We start from the raw sequence: 21845 nt of genomic DNA on the forward strand, positions 1-21845 counted from the left end.
CACCTGCTTTTTGTTGCAAATAGTGTTATATAGTTTGATTTTATATCAATTTTACCTTTAAATGTTCACATTTGCAACCTGTGTTTACATTTGCAGCTAGGGATGTCAGTATCAGTTAATTTTGCTTGCGACAGACTCATTAACTGGTAACTGACTGATTAATTTGTTAAAGTTGTGATATTCATTTGCGAGAGCCATCCAGCAGTCAGTGGTCAGAGCTAGCTTGACTTTTAGCTCATCCTTCTTCTCCTCAAAGTGTTTTTCAATGCATTTAGTCACAGTAGGTCTTGATGGCATAACATACACGGGCTTGAGGTATGAATATAAATAATAATACAAATATAAGGTGACCCCATTATAAGACAACCCCCCCCTTTTCCAACAGCCGTTTTTGAAAAATAACATTACTTTCTGAATATAACTTAACGTCATAGTATAGTTGGATACTCGAACACTCTCCTACCAGGCTCTTGGAAGCGGTCAAAAAATATTCTCTCTGGCAGTTAGCATTTATAAGACTGCCTGTTTGTCTTTTTGAGCTCCTTATCATCTGTGACTTTGAACTTGTTTTCACTCGTCATGAATTTATTTCCTCCGTGACAGAAAAAACATGTTACACAAGCCTCCAGAAACCCCTGCAGAATAAACTGGACTGACGAAACACTTTTAGTGCTGACTGACACCAACACACTCACTATGATCTGACTTTAAGACACTCGCTAGCCTAGCAACATTAATGCTACAAATAACCCATAATGCAACACTCCATGTAGAACTCAGTTTTACACTGGTACTTTATCCATTCAAAAAGATGATCTGATGTTATGAACACATCATTGCCTAGCCGTTAGCAGAGCGTGTATGGAAATTGATATAGGCTATAGACCGACATGCATAACCAGTCAAAAATATTCTTGGCGGTTAACTGATTAATGCTTAACTACCCTATTTGCAACCTTTAAAATGCTTCATTGAGCGTGTTTTATAGTAAAAATACCACAATTTTCCAAATCTGATGTTATGTGTTTTGTGTGTTTTGGGGTCCAATATGTTGATATAGTATGTCAAAGTGAAAAAATACTTGTGAGGTCATATAGGTGATGTGATGAAAAAAAGATAGCAAACACTGGCGTGGTAGACATTTTTTAATGTGATATATAAAGGCAAAATCAAAAGTATGCAAAATGGCCAAAATAGCCCAAGACTCCTAAGGATTAAAAGAGTCATAAAAGTTCCCAACCGGTTTCATTTCACAATGATGTTGACTCTTTCAGAACTTCAGCAATGGTGTATATCCTTTCCTGGATCTGTGATCTCAACACAGCAATTTGTTTGAGTGGAGTGCTGTGGACTTGGCAACTTGGATGTTACTATGACATACACGTTGAACTACTAGCTACATACAGTAGTAGTTCAACATATATGTCACAGTAGTCTCTGTATTCAAACGTTAATAAAAATTATACCTGTCAACACCTTTGTAGCGATGGTTTACTATTAATAATCTTGACTGATGTACATTTTAAGAGCAACTGTGATTGAAATATCAAATGGTAACAAGATTACCGTTTGTTGTTCGGTTAATATTGGGCAACAACACAAAAATGCTAGCAGCTCTGTGAGGCTGTACTTAGCAACAGTTTGTGCCCAACGTCAGCATGTTAACATGCTTACAATTACAATGTTCAGATGCTGATGTTTTAGCTGGTAATGTTTAGCATGTATTTGATCATATTATTGTACAAAGCCAATAATGTCCTGTAGGTGGCGTTAAAAGAAACGTTAGAAAATCCATTGTTCAGGTGTAGGGACACTTAACTAAATAATTAAATACTGTGACCTGCTGGTGGTGCTAGATTAAAAGTCTGGGAAGTCATTAGGCTTGATCCTCTGGGGACCATGAACTGTATAAAATTTCAATCCATCAGATAGTTATTGAGATATTAGAATCTGGACCAAATTGGTGGCCCATATCACCATACCTAGAGTCACGCCACTAGAGGTACTGGATATAATACACACAGTAATAAGCAGTGGGTTGGACAAGCTACCAGATGCACCTTTTGGAAGAGTTACATGATTACATGATGTTGGAAGAAAAGGGTTAGCCAAACAGACTTTTTTGGCAAGACAGTAAAACATAGTCTGTTTTAGTCAGGTCTGATGTGGGGCTGGCATTTTACGTGTTACATTCAGTGGTTGGCTAGGGCAGTTCTCTATGTCCTTTGGTTTACAAAATTGGCAGAATATTGTGTTTTGGCAGAAGAAAAGAGGGGTAGATGACAAGGAAAGGGCTCTTGCTGCCAGGTATGTAGAAGAGGGGGGAAACAAGGATTTTTGGCAAGTGTGTAAAGAGGGAGGTAGAGGAAGACGATTCTGCAGTGGGGTCTCTCTCTGGGATGGCCACTTGATGGATGAAGCTTGTTTCTTCTCCAGAGGAGATTAATGAAGAGGGGTCAAACCGTGGGGCCTTTACATACACACATGCTCAGATACATATGCACATTTTAAGAACACGTGAAGTTGGACACACAAATACGCCCACGGATTACACTTGAGCAACCCCACAGGAGTGTGTTAAAAGAAAAAAATTAAAGTTAGAATTAGAATTCCTTTATTGTCATTGTACTGGTGTATACAACGAAATTCAGGTACGCTGTCTGAGCAGAACTCAATATCCAAGATTAAGAATAAACCTATTCATTTCACACGCACTGACAGACCCAATTCCAAACGCACATACCAAAAAAAACCAATATCAGTGTTGCACAGTATAAATATATCAATATAAATAAAGGTATTGCACAGAATTAGTAACGATATTGCACAGTATTGTACAGTAAGAGTTGTCTATGGAGGGTGTGCCTTCAGAGCAGAGTTCAATGTGGTGATGGCTTTGGGGTAAAAACTGTTCATTAGTTCTGTGGTGTGTGCTTTGATGGACCTGTAGCGCTTTCCTGAGGGCAGAAGGTCAAAAAGGTGATGGATGGGGTGAAATGCCTTCCGCAGGCAAGGGGACATATAGATGTCTTGCAGGGCAGGCAGATGTGTGATGGTAATTTTCTGGGCTGTTTTGATGGCTCTCTACAGAGCCTTCTTGTCAGCCACAGAGCTATTGCCATACCACACCAGCTCAGAAAAAAAGTTTGTTCACTGTTATATTTTGCTCTTTTTAGGGCCCAAGCATGAAACAGTTACTGGCACTGACAGTGTGAGGAACCTATTGTTTTTGTGGAGATTATTATTCTCCTACCCCATTGCATTTGAGAGGGGCTTGGGATGCTTGAAAACTCATGAAAATTAGCACACACATCAGAACCGGTGAAAATTGCCAAGTTCTGTGGTGACTGGGCTCAGGCATGGCCAGTGGGCTCCATAGTGCCCCCTAATGCGTGGCAGGCCATAATCAGGATAAAGCTGCTCCGATATTCACAAAATTTGGAATGCACGTTGTTGTCATCATTTCAGACATACATACTTCACATTGGCCTTCATTACCTCTGCCCAACCAGAAGTTGGCAATTTTGAATTTTGTGTGTTTTTTCTGTATTTTAAGCAAACTTTTTCGAACTCCTACAGGGTTTATCGGATTCATTTGAAATTTGGTTGATATAACCCTCAGACTAATGTGACACTAAATTGTGACGGCATACTCGATATCTCAAATGATGATGTCATAGGTCATTTGACAACACGCCATTTTAGGCACTTTACAGGTATGGAACTTTCTGAAACTCCTCCTAGAGGATTCAAAAGGTCCACCTCAAATTTGGTAGGCAAAATCTCAAGACCTTTGCAATGCCAAATTGCAAAGCTTTTGAGTTTTTAATGGGATGGCGTTGCCAAAGCAATACAGAAAATTTGCATGTTTTGCCATGAAAGAGGAAGCTGTTGTAACTTGAATTCTCATTGTCCAATCTGCCCCAAATTTCACATGCTAGATAAGAGTCCAGGCCTGAAGTCATCTACATGCCCATATTGACTCATAGTCATGGCAACACCTACTGACAACAGGAAGTCAGCTATATGTGACCAACATCATCAGATTTACATGAAATTGATATGGTGTGGTCTACACATGATATGCAGCAACATGACATTTAATTAGTAGGTGTTTTCTAGCCCCACATAGTGGACACAGGAAGTGATATTTTACTCCGTCATGCAACGTCCGATATTCATGAAAATGCATATGCATGTCAGTCTCCACTATATGTATTGCTGCATTAATGACCCACTTGTGTAGCACCCCATACTGGCAACAGGAAGTGAAGCCTAGGTAACACATAGTTCATCAGATGTATATGCAATTTCCAACATGTCATCTCCAGCACCACATACCGCACACAGGAAATAATATTTTACCCATTCACACAGTTTCCTATAATCCTGAAAATTCAGAGCTGTGTCGACGGATCTCTGGGAGCTCCCTCTGATGCATGTGAGGTGTGAGGGCCTGTTCATTGCTGCTTACAGCTTTAATAGTTTTTTGTTTTTTTTAATGATAATATGCAACTGTTAAGAGCTACCCACAACACTCGGTGACTCTTCTATGGTTCAATAGCCTATATCTGTGATATCGGCAGAGCTCTTGAATCTGCCAGACTGACCTGCATGTGTCCATCATCTGCTGGTCTTAAATGGGCAGGTACTAGTACCAGTATGTACTGTCTTTCTATCAATGCATCAAGTCAATGAATTTGGGGAAAACCTTATACACAGACTCAGGGGCCACTTTTTTGAATTAACCTCCCAAGTTTTGGGTTGAACCCCTTTGTGCCTCCAGACCAGCTTGAATTAATTCAACATGGTGCTGCTTAGGGACTGGAACTCCTTTGGATTTGATAAGGATACCTCAGTACATAGTCTTGTTCTATGTTAGTTGGACCCTGAAGTAGTATGACATGTTGGGTAAATGTCCCTATTGAGCCCACCAAATCCCCTTTTCTGACATTTTTAATATGTACTGCCCCAATTTAAGTGAAAACATTTTATTTAAAATGAAAGTCTAATCTCTCATTTGAAGTGTCAATAATCTATTAATACCAATTTCTAATGTTTTTATTGTTTAATTTGTCAAAATATGTCAAAAGTCAGGCATGGGCTTAATGGGTACCTAACGTACCCTTTAAGCCCGTGGGTGTTCCAAATAAGCCCACTTCATGATTTGTTGATAAATAATTATACTTATTTAAAAAATCTTGAAAATACATATTGTTCTATTCAAATCTGTAATCTCTTAGCTCTCAATTGCTTTTTTCACCGTGTCTTCACTCCTATCCTATGGCCTGTAAATGGCATTTGAAATGGGCGTGACCAGCCATTTTGCTGTGTTGTCAATGTAGAAAAAGCTAAACTTACAACACGTCTTCTTTGGAAAACTATTCATGAACAAAATCAAAACTATAGTGTAAATGACTCTTTAATACTTAATCTTTCAATATGCGTTGACATTTGGTCCGTATCTCTCTCCTATGGTGTGCTGTTGGTGTTTGAAATTGTCCAAAATTTCTGGTCCAGCCAGATGGTTGAAAGTGCGGGTGTTTTTATGAAGATTTCTAATGACTGACTGACTGAAAGAAAAACAGTTTGCAGGTTTAATACTGAGGTTCTAAGGATAGTAAATGAGTCAATTACAGGATTTACAATTAAACAATAACTTTAATTGATTTTCAAATGTTACTTATGCAAGCGCACACAAACACATACACAAGTGCACACACATACCCACAGGCCACACACTGAGAACCACTGGATTACGCAAAATCACATTTTTCATGACCTCATATTAGGATACCCACTGCTTCATGTTATCTTTTTCTTAGCCTATCAGTCACTATAACCCTACCTGAAGACACTCTGAAATCTCCTGCTCTACCGCTGGACCCAGGTAGATGGCATGTCCCTGTTGTGCATCAATACTCAGATGCTCCTTCACTCTCTGCCTTAATGACTTCCTGTCAACACCATAACTTTTTGCCAGAAATGAGAGATTTCGCACTGCTCCCTCCCTGTACAGACGGCATGCTTCTATCATGCGTGGGCATGAACTGTAGCTCTTCCATGTTCTAATCATCTCAAGGTAAAACTCATCTGAAAAGTAAAGATTTAAAAATATTGCTAATGTTAGAAAAGAATAAAGGTCTATCCAGACTTAATTGACCAAAATTAGGCAGAAAAATGGTTCAAAGGTCAAAAGGGAGAAAATCCCCATTGAAACACAGTCAAGTGGGCTTAATAGGAGCAAGTGGGCTTAAAGGGAAAATCAGTGACTTTATGGTTAAAAGACGGAATACTTTATTCTACACATGACATTAAAAAACAACTATATGAAATAAATCTATATATGGTGCACTATCATAACATGAAAAGTATAAATTGATCATGCAGAGAAATAATTATCTGTACTCATTTATATCCACCCCAGATGCAGTGATTTTTTTCTGGCGTCCCCTTTATGCGCACCATTTAAAAATGTTGATTAAAAAATAAATAAAGATAAACATACACATTTATTGTCCATTTAACAGTATAATAATATATAATGCATGCAAAAATGTAAGCTATACATGCTTACCATGCTTTATGTCATTGCAATGAACCATACTATACAGCTACTCTATTGATGCAGCATGTGGTCTGTTTGCTAGCATGCTAAAACTCATATTTTGATTTCAAAAGAAACAATATTTCTAATTCAAGTAATATTCTTATATAGGTCTTAATCAAAACTCTAATCTCTTAAATTTTGATAACAAATGAGTATTTACCAAAAACAGGAGTAGAAATATGAAAAAAATGCTATCTTCTGAGGGTACCAAAATCACCAAAGTTTTTGCAACTTCTTCTGGGATCAGCAGGCACATTTCAGACATGTGCTTCGATAACTCAATATCGACAAATCTGATTGGCTTACAATAAAAAGTGGCAAAAAGTTATATAACAAGCAGCTTTACTGGAAGAAACATCACACAGCAAAAAACGATGATGTAGTTTTTTTTTTTATTTGACTCAGAAGTTGCAAGTGGGCTTATATGGTACGTGGGCGTAATAGGGACGTTTACCCTAATGAATACTTTGACATTTTAGGAGATACACGATTTTTTTTTTCTTTTTTTTGCCAAGAGTTAGATGAGAAAATGAATATCACTCTTATATCTGAGTAAATGTGATATAAAAACTACATTGTGGTTTTATGGGGCGTTACATGCTGAAACTATTTGGCAGTGACTTTCTGCAGTCTCCACTGGTGATGACAAGACACAAGAAAGTCACTGCACTGGGCCAAAAAATAGTCCAATACAACGGTTTCCCCTGCATCCAGTCTCTTTGCTAAGATAATTCTCAGGAAAAAAACAACAAAGCGGATTTCCTAAAATGTTGAATATTGGCACTTGAATCATGGCAAATAGAAAAATGATTGTCTTATTTGTTCATGTCCAAGTTATGTACCTGTCCTACAACAGAGAAACATTCTTTACATGTTGAATTTAGACACACACATGGTAGAAGTCAGCAAATAAAAATCTAAAACCTCAGTGGCAGACAAGTGTAATGGATGAGAAAGTAATCTTTTGTGTGTACAGAGGTTTGGTCCAACCAGTTCAACAGGAGATCATGGCACAGGGGAAGAAACTCATTTGGTGGTGTAGTAATTTGGTCCTGTCTGATTGGCACTATTTGACTGACATAAGTTTATATAAATGTGGCCACCAATGACATTCTCTGCTTACTTTATTGCTCTGGAGTCATGCAGGTCATCAAAGAAGGTGAGAAGAGAGTCACTGACCCTTTGTGACAACTGGTAATGACCTGCAGTTTGTCTGCAGATCGGGCAAATACAGCAAGGAAGCAGACGGTGATGGAGAAGTTTACTTTTTATTTTATGGCTCTATGGAAAAGAACTGGCACTTTCCTCAAAGTTGACCCTCTAAAAATAGTGATGTTTTCCTGCCACTTGTGGTTCCAAAATATGTTACTTTTAAGATGTTTGAATGACTTAACCCTGCTGATTTTTTAGCCATTAAGGCCAATGGAAGGGTGAGGTACTGTTTGCTTCTTGAAGACTTTTGTTGATGCAGGTTAAATGGAAAGTTCAGTTCCATATGACTCCATCACCACACTATTCAGTTTATTGGTTGCCAACAGATAAGCTTTTTCTTGGCGAGGGTTAACATCTGCTCACTTTAACCATGAATATCACTGGAAAATGGCACTGTGAGTGGTTTAAGCACTGAGGTGAACAAGGCTTGAAGCGGCTCATTGATTTCTGAGGGATACTTTTAAAACGTATGAAGTTACTATGTGCTTGTAGTTGGGTTGCTATATGATCCATTTCAGATTAGATCAGTTTGTTATAAGTTCTATTTGCATGAAACTAAGTTGTAACTCACGCACACTCAAAAAACTGCAGCTATAACATTCATTGCTTACAGGTGGCACTAGTGTCACAATTGTAGAAGGTTTTATTTTGTTTTCTCGTAAATGGTGCACATGCAGGAAATTAAATTGTTCCTTGTGGATATGCTTACCAAACTAGTTTGTACAATGTGTTGTGCGACCATGTCTGAAGTGTTTATAGTTGTTATGGTTGGCCACACTTGGAAGTCAGTGCGAAAAACATGCATTTCAAGACACAATCATATTTTTAATGGGGATAACAGTGCAGAGGTTTGGACAGTCCATTCATTGTCTTGCACTTGTTTGCACACATTAAGTGACAAAAGTAGTTGTGAGAAAAATTTAAAAAGACAGCCTGAGTTCAAATCCTGTCTACTTTCTCTCCTCCACATTGGAAAGGTTTGGAAGGAAGGGGTTTCATGCACTGTTTGACCATCCGACAAGCACTTTATTTGAAGCCTTTTACATATCATACATATAAAATATTTTTCAGTGTTAAGTGCTGATTGGGAATTACTATATAAACACAGTAAGCTGGATTTCTACCCCAGTAAATCAATACAGAGGATCAAGCTGTGTGGTGGTTCAGAATTGGCTTTTGTCTGGTTGTGAATTTCATGTTTGGGTGTAAAATCTTCCATAAGCAGAAAGTTAGGTTGAACTCTTTAACAGCATTTCTACTCAGTGCCAATTAGTTTGCCAGGAAAGGTACTCTCCAGGCTTGATATACTGGTGAATGTCTGTGGCGAATAAAAGGGGCTTACAGTTGATGAGAGTTTACAGGATAGATTCTGATGTTCATTGCGTCTCTTATATATGCTAAATTGAAAAAACCAGGGCATCTCTTCCTCTGCATGCAGACAAAGAACCAGAGCCAGACTAAATGGATAGATTACGCTAGGCAGATTGTATTTTTTCAGGGCCCCTGCACACACATTTTTATATTTGGTAAACAAAAAAATTGGCTTTTAACTGCCATACAATTATTATGCTCATTAATTTAGTTAGATATATATTTTAGCTTATCTATTTATATTTTGGTATTCATGCACAACTTATTAGTCATTTAATTAACTTATAGTGGAAAGTATAGCCCTACAATATATTACACGTTTCATTTATATACATTCAACATTTGATCTTAATATATCTTTACTTATTCAGACTTAGATATTTAAATAGAAAAACTTACATTTACAGATGCTTTCTCCTTACTTTTGACGAGGTGAAGTCCTTGATGATGTCATCAAAACCCAGGGAGGTCGTAAATCCATTCTCAATGGCCAAAAGCCTGTGTTGTTGATACTAATGTTGTTGTTGATGCATTTTCTTCATCCGTTGTCCATCCTTGTTGCTTGTGGTGGTGTTTTTGTGTCATTGTAGAGGAATCATCCTCGGTATCTGTGAAAGATGTTACCCGCTGCTGCTCTGCTAATGTAACATTGGGGCTAAAATCACCTGCATCTGCCACTGAGTCTTCGGGCACAGAGGGTCTTGCAGTTGGTAATTGGGGCTGGCTTGTGAGCTTTCAAATTGCAGGGCCCGAGAGAAGCTTGTGTAAAGCCCTTCTCTGTCTTTTTCTTTCTTCCTCTTTTCTTTTTCTGCACTTTGCTGCACCTGAAAGCATACCGAAAAACTGCTAGCATATACGTCGCTACTGCTAACATATAAGCATGACCTCCACTGAACCGGAAATACTTTTTCCTGCGCATTGGCGTTAACTTGACGGTGTGAAGTAGCAAGGGATCATGGGAGTTGTTGTCTTCGTTGTTAAATAACCAGCTTCACCGGGATTGGATTACTCCAGTGCTAATCATTCGGGATGTTTTTACCGGGAGCCGAATTACCCGCAAAGGTCTCCTCCTCTCCAGAACAAACGGACCCGGTGATTACAGGTAAAAACACTGAATAAAACTGTTTCACCTAAAAAATCAGTGTTTCTCCGACGATGTACGGCGACCACCGGACGTCCGGTACGGGCTGTTAGCCAAGCTGCTGCTAACACTTGTTCGGTTTATTTCTCTTATAACTTTAGATCCAGACGTTCGGCCGGTTTCTCCCGGGAGCCGAATTATCCGCAGAGGTCTCCTCCTCTCCAAAAACAAACGTACACGCAGATTAAAATCGTTAAAAATACTAATTAAAGCTGTTTCACCTAAAAAAAATCAGTGTTTCTCCGACGATGTTTGGTGACCACCGGACTTCCTGGAGGGGCTGTTAGCCGAGCTGCTGCTAATGTTAGCCCAGTTTATTTCTCTGATAACTTAAGATCCAGACGTCCAATCACTAAAATCATTCTTCCGGCTAAAAGATATGGTTAAAGACAACCTAAATTTATCATGAAAGTGTGGCTTAAAACGGAGTAAAAGTCAATTTATAACAGTTTCTGTGGAACAACCACAACGCCGATGTATTATTTTGTACGTGTGTAAGTTACTCTTTGGTAGACGCCATTGTAGCGGACAAACACAGCGCCGCCGTATGCATCTTGTGTGTGTTTACTCTTTGGTCGAGGAGGTATGATATGGGACCAAATGAAACGGTCCGTTACTTTGATTAAATTACAGATTTCTCTGGGTTTGAAAATTGTTGGAAACATTTGGGAAAATGTAAATACACAACTCAACAAAATATATAACATAGGTCTAGTTGTTTTTAGACATTATAATGTGGAATAATTACATATTATACCTCCAATATAGGCAGCTGGTGTTCTTTACCCCTCTGTTTTGGTCCCCTAGTAGCAATGAGGCCCTAGACATGTGCCTAGAATGCCTGTGCTTAGATCTGGCCATGAGGAGAACCCGATTAGCATAAAAAGACATCCTCAAAAAGATATGAAGGAGATGAAAAGTGCTTACTGACTTTCTGTCTCTATGTCTCAACATCTTGCTCTTCCCCTTCTCATTTTTTCAAGCTTCCTGTAATTTATGTTTCACCGCCTCTCTCTTCTCTTGGTTGTCTTCCTCCTGTTCTGCCTAGGTCAAGGTTTATCAAAGGTGGAACATCTGTTGTCTCATCAAAACTGCGTTCTCTCTAGCCAACATATTTTCACCTGTTCTTTGCCTGCCTGTCTTATTTCACTCGCCCTTTCAAACCAAAACATTCTTTCTTGACAGAGGAGAGCATAATGAAAAACACGCCTCTCCAAGTGACCTTGACGATGAAAGATTGCAGCATATCACAAACTTCTTTGGTAGGTATAAAATTCAGCTCAATTCAATATTTAGTTGGACGCAGTTGAATTTAAGGTGCCTTCTTGATGTGGAGAGAAACTGTCTCACCAAGGAGACATACAGACCAATGAAAATTGTAGATGATGACTTATGAAGATAATTATATTGGCATTATTTTCACGGATGTTCTACTTCATTACTTTATAAGAGACTATTATACAGTATAAGAGACAGATGACAACATGCAACAATGCTCACGTCTTAGAACAGGCTATGCATTTTGACCCGTGCAAATTCCTGACACTACACTTTCTACCATCTGAGCATAGGGCCAGTTGACCAATAGCAGATACTCATCCCTCTGACAAAGTCATGAAGAGTCTTTTTACACCAATATCTGAATTCTCACTGAAACATACTGTAAGAAGAACTACAAGAACAACAGAAAGTCAGTAAGAGGGGAAGTCATAGGTGTATAACAATGCACAATAATACTAAAGGCTAATCTTCTTATTCCAGTCAGTGTTGGGTCTGTGATATTATAATTTGCATTGTTAACACTGTCTTAATAAACTGTAGGACATGAAGTTGAGTTGGAGAAATTTAGTTGCAACCATTGATTTCATCAGCTATAATGTCAACTCTCTGATTTATTCAGCTGTAGCTAACGTTAATTCCATTAACAGGATCTGTGCTATTTCCACTCAAAGATGGTTCCATTGCAGAAGATACATAATTTTAAAAAAGTTTAGATTGTCTTTACACTCATCAGAAAAGAACAACAAAGTCATTGATCTCTCTGGATTACAGTCATAGCCTCACATCAATTTCAGCGAGCAGCAGCGAGCTTGGTAGCTGTTGAGTGTAAATGATTGACAGCTGGCGGACAGACTTCAATATAAGCATTTAAGCGCATCATATCATCATTTTAAGCTTATCACCTTAAATGGTTTGAGTTGGGTCTTCAGGCTCCAGAATTCAGGGCTGTGAAGCAGTTTACCTTGTCAGTCTGTGAAGCTAACTGTGTAGCTAAGCTGCTACAGTGCACAACTGTCAACAGCATTAGGGGTTGTCAGATGAAAACTGGATAAGATGCCATGATTATATATGAATATTACTGAACAATGTGAAGTATACTGTGAGTTTAGTGAATAAGTTTATTTAAAAATGTACTTTTCTCTCACTGACTGTTTGAAAAGGAAATTGTATAATTGTATTATAAAACTTTCCTCAAGCCAAGAAAAGTGATTTAAAAATCTGTGTCATCATCACAATGTAAAGTTTATGGGCCGAGCAGGAACTCATGGGCGGGGCCAGCGGGGGAACCACTACTGCGCATATTCAGTGGGCCCCAAACCGGAAGCTAGAAACTTTTTTTGGAACAAAACCAGCTGCATGAGATGCATCATCGCAGACAGGCTGGAAATAAAGATGCTAACGTTAACTAGCCTGATGCACTCAACAGATCATAAACTTTGATTTTAATCCTGCTGCTGTGGTTGTTAAACTGTCACATTCACACCGATATAAAGAGTCTGTCTGTCAGTCAAACAATCAGGTTTTATCTTTTTTTTATGTGAGCAGCCCGCTTTAAAAAAAAAAAAAAAAGGACAGCAATATGAAATCTCAACATTTGTGAGTGGAGTTCTGCACACAACAAGCTGCTCCTCTGTCATATTACTGTGTCATTGATGCAGGTTGATCATCAAACCATATAACGTTAGCTACTTTTTAACGTTGGCACAAGCTTCACAAGTCATCTGACAACCTTAGACGTTAATTGCAAACTTCACATTGCTAACATTACAGTGTTTCCAGTGCGGCCTGATCAGGCACCGGGTCTTACTTTCAATATTGTGGATCCAGTTGCTGCATCCTTTTTTTTTGGGGGGGGGGGGGGGGGGTCTCAAGTTCATCCACCTGTTTATCAATTTGATCAATGGAAAATGATGGTAAACAAGTCACCTTTTTCGACCATCTTGCACAAAGAGTGTTCAAGCTTCCCACTCAGAGGAAAATGGCCACCGTGTGAATATGATCCATTGCATGTATGTATACAGTGAGAGGATGTATGTCAGAGGGTGACGAACCTATCGTCTCCTTCTTTCACTGTTCCTCTGTCTTTTCATCCATCTCTATCTCTCCTGGGCCCCTGCAGTTTGTTTTTTTTAATGGAAAATTCAAACAGACTTCTGCCTTTCTCTCTGTCTCATTTTTTCCCTTTTCCTCTATCCTCTCTCTCTCTCTCTCTCTCTGTCTTTCTTTCTGCCTCCCTTCCTCTCACCTGCCAAAATATCACAAAGCATTTTTCTCTTCTGTTTTGCTGTCAGTGTCACTGATCAATGCAATGGAAAGGCCAGAAAGGGAGTGAGACAGACAGAGAGGAGGGGGATGAAGAGAGGGCAAGCTGTAGGAGAGAGGAGGGGATAGAAACTCCATCCCTCTATCCAGACCTTTACTTCCCTGTTCTGTCCCTCTCAGCCTCTCGTGCCAAGTGCACCTTAGAGATGGAAAGTGCTAAACTAACATACTGTACGTAATTCATTCTGTCAGCAATCACTCTGCAGAGTGAGAGAGAGAGGACGAATAAGAAGTGAGAAAATAGAAACAAGCCAGAACAAAGGATCTAAAAACTTACATAAAATAAACCAACAGCATTGATTAACAGGCTCTTATGGTGGTGGGCAAATGTATTACCTTCAAACAGGCAGTGGCTAGTTGCTTCCTCCTGTTTCCAGTCTTTATGCTAAGCTAAGCTAACTGGCTGCTGGTGGTAGCTTTACACTGAAGGGACAAATACAAGAATGGTATCTTCTCATCTAACTCTTGGCAAAAAAACAACTAAGTGTCACATGGCAGATGTTGATTGTTGGTTGTGCTCAGTGTTTGCAATGATTTTATAATTTGTGGTGATTTGCATGACTTTGTATATTGCATGCTTTTGATATTTTGGCATAGTATTTGCTTTATTTTTTGTATTCTTCTATGCATTTATTGCACTTATTTGTTTGTTTTCTTTCTGCAGGTGGGACATGCACTATAATCAGCAGATCACACACACACACCTGTACTAGATTACCGTTTGTTTGAGTTTGACAGACAGCCTTTGCGGCCAATCCCTGCCAGACTGTTGTGGTTACAGGCCAATGGCAGAGGACCTCTGCTTGAGCAGAGCAAGTCAAGCAGCATGGACAAAGCCCTGCAATGGAAGCAAAGGGAAAAAGGGGAGAGCAGCAACAGAGAGTCTACGATCCACAATGACTATGTGAGTAGCCTGCGTGTGTAGCTAAATTTACAGTATTTGACAGAGAAAAAAAAGGCAAACATAAGTTAGTACCCAAACTGTATTATTGCAACTGATAGAACAGATGGGCTAATCTATGAAAATAAGAAACAAGTTGTAATAAACTGGAGAGATCATTTGACCTGTCTAAGTATTCTTGTACTAGGTACCTTGAACCACAAATAAATAACATTGCTGCCTATATGTGGTAAACTAGTTACGAATATGTTGAATCTAAATGATGTGCAAATTTGACACCAAGCCAATCTCATTGCATCTGTGGGGACATTTCTAAAAACTTTTTTTTAAAGCCATAAAAGGATGCTGTCTGTCATATATTACATTGGATGATTGACACACTTTGTTAGAAAAACACAAGATGTTTACCTGTCAAAATGACAGTGACAACGTTAATATCTTTTTATTCTTGGTGCATTATCAGTTCCAAACCAGGGATAAAAGCTTCTCTTGTTTGTCTTACATGGGATGACACACTTGTATATGACACTGTACTTGAGTATCCTGAAAAATTGAAGAGGCACAGACAGACAGGAAGGTTGTCTGCCAAACATCTGTTATAATTTTGAAAGATATTAACCTATTGTAGCATCAGAAAACCACACACTCACCCGATCTGATTTTATTTTTTAGATTTAGTTTTGCTTTGTATCTTTCAATGTATGGAAAACCACCAAAAGAATAATTATAGTCATTTGAACAAACAATTAGGGAAGATGTCAGGGGGATATGAAACTCTGTTCTCTGCAGCGTTCATAATGTATGCTGCAAGACAGGCATTTTACACAAAAATCTCAATATTCAAAAGAATATTTGTCTGCATGCAATACCAAGCTACAATAGACAGATAGATAGATAGATGAGAAAAGACAGGAACTGAGTTATACCAGTTAGTCATCTTGCCTCGTGGTTTTCCTAACAAACAGCAAAATGACCTGACTGGCCAATCAGCTTAGTGACATTAGCACAGTGATTAACCAACAGCCTGCTACCAGGCTACACCAGCAGCACTGTAGATGAGGATGCACATGTGTGTTTATGTACAAGAGATGCACGCAAGAGCATGAGTGTACGGGTGGAGAAGGGTGTTTTCTTTTTTCTTCATTTGTAGATAAGTTTGTGTGTGTGTGGATGGATGGTAAAGCAGGCGTGCTATTATGACCCTGACTGTGTGACAGACTGCTCCATCTCTTTCCCTAGAGTGCGTTCTACTAAGTGTGTGTGTGTGTGTGATGGCGGCTGGTCAATTGCCACGTGTGTCTGCAAACCTGTGGTTAGTTTTTTATCACACAGACACAGAAGGTGATGTAAACAGTACGTGAAAAACCTGCAGACTTGAGTGTTAATGTGTTTATAAAAGAGAGGAGGGTTATGTTCAAAACCAGTGTTGGTCAGTAACGCATTACTTGCAACGTGTTTCCGTAATATTATTATTTTTTTCAGTAACAAGTAGTGTAAGGGATTACAGTTTGAAATTCTGTAATTATATTACAGTTACTAATCCCAGTAACGCTTTGTTGCTTTTACACTTGGGGGTCAACGTGTTGGCTGTTTTACCAGAATTTAATGGAGGGTTGATATCAGTGTGGTCTCTGTAATCAGGGGACAGACGCTCCGAAGGAGGAAAAATGTGACTTGCGGTTATTTCAAAGTTGTGGTGTAGCTTAGCTGGTTTGCTAATATTAGCCACAGGTACGCCTACGTTCACACTGGTTTAATTCAGAGTTGGAGGGTGTGTGAATCATGCAGTTTATGTCAGGACTTCTTCCAAACTGTTTCCTACCTGCTTGTTAAACCACAGACACCTCATTTTCTATTTCTACATGTTAAATACAAAAGATGCTATATTCAAATGATAATGTAAACTTGAAAATGAAAATGTAATTCCACAATAGTATTATAATTTTCCACATATGTATGTGTTGAGTAAAAATGAAAATGAAAATGCAATATTATGGTGGCTCTGAGGGTCAAAACACAACATTTCACAAAAGACATCAACAATTGCACAAAATACGACATTTCACTAAACACAACAATATTTCACAAAATGGAAAAGGTTGGGACAACAATTCTTGTTGGTGATTGGACAGAGCCCAAGTTAATCAAGACTGGTCAATGGTAGCCTACTATAGGAAGTAAACTCCCACGGATGCACTTACTGGCCGTGAATGTATATAGTGGGGTGGTACTGGGCCTTTGTCTTCATTGAAAGAGAGAGGTTAGCAATGGCATGACAGGGAGTGATGAGGAAAATGCAGCACAGACTGCAGCAAGTTGCATGTAGTGTGTTCTCAGCACACAGTATACTGCTACTCTGTATGCAAGACATAGTGAATAGCCATATAATGCATTGCTGTGGTGTACATTTCTCCTCTGTAACCCATTTTCAACTGAAAGGACTCCACTTCTTCAAAATTTCCGTTCTTTTTAATGATGAGTGAATTCTGGTCAAAACGAGGATTCTGTCATCTCCACCTCCTCCTCTGCCACACAGCTGGCCGGAATGGTCCAGAAATGTCATGTCCTCCTGCTAATGAGGTGAGAGTGTGTGCGCGTGTGTGTGTGTGTGTGTGTGTGTGTGTGTGTGTGTGTAGGGCTAAGAGGAGTTTAGGGCTTGCATGTCTACCGAAGGAGGAGTGAACACACACACACACACACACACACACACTGACATTTAGCAGATCCATAGACTCTAATTTTGTTTCAGCGTCTGGCCTTCAGACTGCCCGGTCCTAATTCTCTCTCGTACACACATGCATGCACACACACACACACACACACACACACACTCCTCCATTTTTTCCTTTGTCTTAAATTCACACACATACCGTACACCCTTGTTTTCTGTGTATTGTTCTTTTTGCTTAGCTTTACATCTCCCTCATCTTTAATGTCCTCTCTTCACTGTACTTTGTTTTTACCTTCTATCCCTCTCTTTCCATCTTCCTTCATATCACTATTATTGAACTCCACTTATGTATCCATTGAAATACAGACCTGCAATCTGGATAACAAAAAAAAGCAAGTTAATTATAACTTGGCAGAGAACTGCATTATTACCAAAGACCCCTGTTGACAGCCAGGGTGAGCTTTCCATTCAGTGTGGCCACATTTAAATGGTCTATATGTGACTGTGTGACATTCACTGTTCCCAGTTTGACCCTCTTTGCCTCCAAAAAAAATGCAAAACTAGCCTGTATCACAGGAAATAGCTCTCCAGTCTCATGAGTGAATTTGACAAAAACCAAAATGTAAAAGGTATACCCTTTTTACACCACAATAAACATATATATGCAGATTTTTTTTTACAGTCAACCTGCTAAAAATAGGCAATTGACTCCTTTCCCATTGCCAGTAAACAAGGTTGCCTTTCTGTTTTTTTTTGTTTTTTTTTCCTCGTGTGTCATGTTCGACGTCACGACTAGCAGCTAGTTACCATGGGTAGCATTGTTAGCACATCCATGCCGTGCTGTGTGTAGCCCATAGACTGTATAAAGATAAGGTGTAGCTGTGGTGTTTCTGGTTTAACAGCACCGTGTTGGGCAGGTGACAGGTGTGTTTACAGTGTTTGTGTGCACTGAAAGACATCACAGCGCTGATATATAGTCACACACCTGACAGACTGTTAGCCTAGCATGCTAATACTACATAAACATATGGCTGAGACCATAGGTAAACATATGGATGAAACCATTGACTGTATATAAATATGGACGACGCGTCTCCACTTCCTACCACTATGCAAAAGTGAAGCCAAAATATCTCCTTTCTTGGAGCTGCCATCTTGTTTGTGTGATGTCACTTGGAACCAGAGTCACACCCCCTCAGCCATTCCGCCACATGACAAAGGTTTGAGAGTGGCTGTCACAGCTGTCAATCTCGACATCACACCCCCTTTTTATATCACCACATAACTAATTAAAAACATGATAAGAACTACCTAAAACGACAGAAACCATCTCAGAAACTAAACTTTATTTGACATGTATTTTTTGATTTTTTTTTAGTTTAGCCCATGTTCCATCCGCTAATATGGAGGGGGCGGGATTTAAGACCTATATTGCATCCAGCCACCAGGAGGCCGTTGAGATGTTTTGGCGTCACTTTTGGGAAGCTGTCATGTTGTCCATCTGTATAAACAGCCAATGGATGAGACCATATGTTTACAGACATCCACAGATAGAAACAGATGAAAGAGGAAAAAGGGTGAAAATTAGCGTGTCCGTCCGGGTGTCATGTTTCCATCACTGCCGATCAGAGCTGGAGCCGATTAATACCCATGACTACTGCATAGTCATTTTACCTGGTAATGAATGCCGATTGTAGTGGCTTTTTTGTCCAGTGTAAAAGAGGCTGTAGAGGAAGAGGGCTGATGATTTAATGTCCATGAAACTCACAGTTTTTTGTGGTGTGGTGGTATACTGTAGTAGGATATAAAGCTGTGGTACTAATTATGTGTATGTGTATAGGGTAGCTCATGTACATTTTAGGCTGACATTCTGAACAATTACACACATAATAGAAAGTGAGCGATATTATGACTCAGTGATTAACAATGCTGTATCACTGCAAGAGTGTTCTGGGTTTGATGCGCATTAAGACACACTTAAGGGCTCCGCGGTCTCCCTTGTACACTACTCCCTATGTAATAGACACTCTGTAGTTTACTCTATAGTGAGCAGTAAGTGTGATTAATGCAACGCATTGCATTGTATGATTGTTTGCAGAAAGTAGGGTACATGCCATCGACACCACTTTTTTCTTTCCCATAGTGGGAATTTTTGAGGGTACTATATAGCACATAAATGTCACATTTTATTTCACACTTTATTCAGACAAATAAAATGGCGGAGGTTAAATATAATACTCACAGCACTGATATAAAGAGCACCCTTGCTTGTCACTGACCTTAGATCTGGGTGTTCTACTGCTTTAATGGGTTGTTGTATAGATTAAGCATAATGGATTTATGTAATGTTAGCAGTTGTGAGAGTGAGTGTTGGTGAGTACTGATGCTATATAAAGTGAAATTACTTGTTTAACTACATTAGTAGCTCTAGTGTAGCTGTTCATAATCATGTAACATTTCCAGTAGCAATGTTTTTTATAATAATAATAGAGAGCACAGCAACCAAATGCGACATATTAATTTTCTATTAAAGAAAAAAACGCTCTAAAATGTTTGAAATGTTGCTCCATCACTTGCACAGATTCTGCACCTGCACCTCCCCAGCTTCTGCTTGATGAGAGAATCAAGCAAATGAGTTGCTTTGGCTGTATGGAGCGAGAGAACCAACTTGTCCCAAAGGACCAACCCTGTCTACGAGAAATTATGTTCATATATGACTAATATGCATCAGCAAATACGTTTTGCTAGAAACGTAATGCTGGATAAATTATGTTTTCTGTCAACGTAAAGAGAAAATGTTGTTCATTAACATATTTGGCAAGTTGCAGAAATCTTTCAGTAACCTTGATCAAAGTACTCTTGTTGTCTAAATCTAACAATGTCCGGGACTCAGGATGTGATGTCTCTGGTAGAGTCCCTGGTAGAGTCTTGTACGTCCACCCTTACCTCCTCTCTCTGAGCTCAGTGTATTTCAAATCCAGGCAGTGATTATGTTTTTCTAGGTAATTTCTAAATAAGTTTGACAGGATGCAGCCAGCATTGTTTATTACTGTTGTAATATATTACTGTTTAGTAGATGTTTTTTGATGTAACATAGCTTCAATGTATTAAGCTGCTTTTCTTCAGTAGCTTGTAGTTTAGTTTGCTACTTCCAATAAAAATTTAGTGTTCCTGTGGTTTAACTACTTCCAATGATGAGTAGCTTGTAGCTTCACAAGCAACACTTTCAAAGTAACTTCCTCAACACTGATGTGACATTATGGCCTCTGAAGGCAGGGCATTCTTTGACCGGATTTGTTTACATCTTGTACCAAAATGTTGGAATAACAATCCATCAATCATATTGATATTATCCTAGTATATATATATATATATATATAGTATCAGATAGAGACATTAATTGTGAAACTAACAAAGAGCTGCTGGCTCTGACACCAAGACTGTTTTGAGCAAGCAAAACTCAACAGAGCCTGAGTTACATTTATTATGTGTACTCCAGTGATGCGCTGATGGCCTTGAGCAAAGCATTTACAGTAACCCCCTTATGCTCCGGCAGAATTGTTAAGTAGCTTACGCGGGACACTCCAATGAAAACATTTTGTGTGTGTGTGTGTGTGTGTGTGTGTGTGTGTATGATTGTGTGTGTGCACGCATAGCCTTCTCACCCCCCTGCAATTACTCCCCATAGGCTGTTACTGTACATAATAATGTGTTTTTAGCCAGCGTGTCTGGTTAAATAAGATTTCGAAAAAATTTGAACTTCACAGTTATGAAGTGCTTGACATTACCCATCTGTCTTTTTGACACCAGGCGTTCGCAATGATCTACTTCACACACACATTCAGTCACACACACATTTGCTCTTCCCTCACTACTATTGTTTCAGTTGTGCCCCATTCTGTGCAGCTCATACACACAAACGTAAATTTATTTCCGACTGCCCACACACACAAACACACTCGCACACATGCATACTGTATAACACAGCAGAAAATACACACAGTTGCACTTAAAGGGAAAATAAAAGGCACTGGAAAACGCCTTGCCTCCCTGCCTCTCTCCATATGCTTTGTCTGCCCTCATTAAAAGTGATGGGTGCACATCACACATACACACACATGCATACACACACATCAAATCACATCATACCCAACTGTCATATTAGTAAAATATTAATGGTGAGCACGCCTGCTTGATATGCTCTTCTTGTGTGTGTTTGTGCACGAGTTCCCTGTCAGACGGAGGCTTTATGTGTGTATGTGTGTGTGTGTGTGTGTGAATTAGAGAGAGAAACAGAAAGAGAGACAAAGATCTGAAATCTGTGTGACCATCTAAC

General features: G+C 39.2%; 2 long non-coding RNA genes across 2 annotated transcripts; one reads left to right on the plus strand and one right to left on the minus strand.

The window, feature by feature from the left end:
• Positions 1–2477: 2477 nt before the first annotated feature.
• LOC121896716 lies at positions 2478–9670 on the minus strand. The gene is made up of 2 exons (XR_006096092.1): positions 9593–9670; positions 2478–6093 (listed from the first exon to the last, which is right to left on the minus strand). It is a non-coding gene; the product is annotated as an uncharacterized LOC121896716 (long non-coding RNA).
• Positions 9671–10243: 573 nt separating this feature from the next.
• LOC121896715 lies at positions 10244–20685 on the plus strand. Its single transcript, XR_006096091.1, has 4 exons — positions 10244–10295; positions 11520–11596; positions 14602–14841; positions 20091–20685. It is a non-coding gene; the product is annotated as an uncharacterized LOC121896715 (long non-coding RNA).
• The last annotated feature ends 1160 nt before the right edge of the window (positions 20686–21845 follow it).

The sequence above is a fragment of the Thunnus maccoyii genome, chromosome 5 (assembly GCF_910596095.1).
Source record: "Thunnus maccoyii chromosome 5, fThuMac1.1, whole genome shotgun sequence".
Classification (NCBI taxonomy): Eukaryota; Metazoa; Chordata; class Actinopteri; order Scombriformes; family Scombridae; genus Thunnus; species Thunnus maccoyii.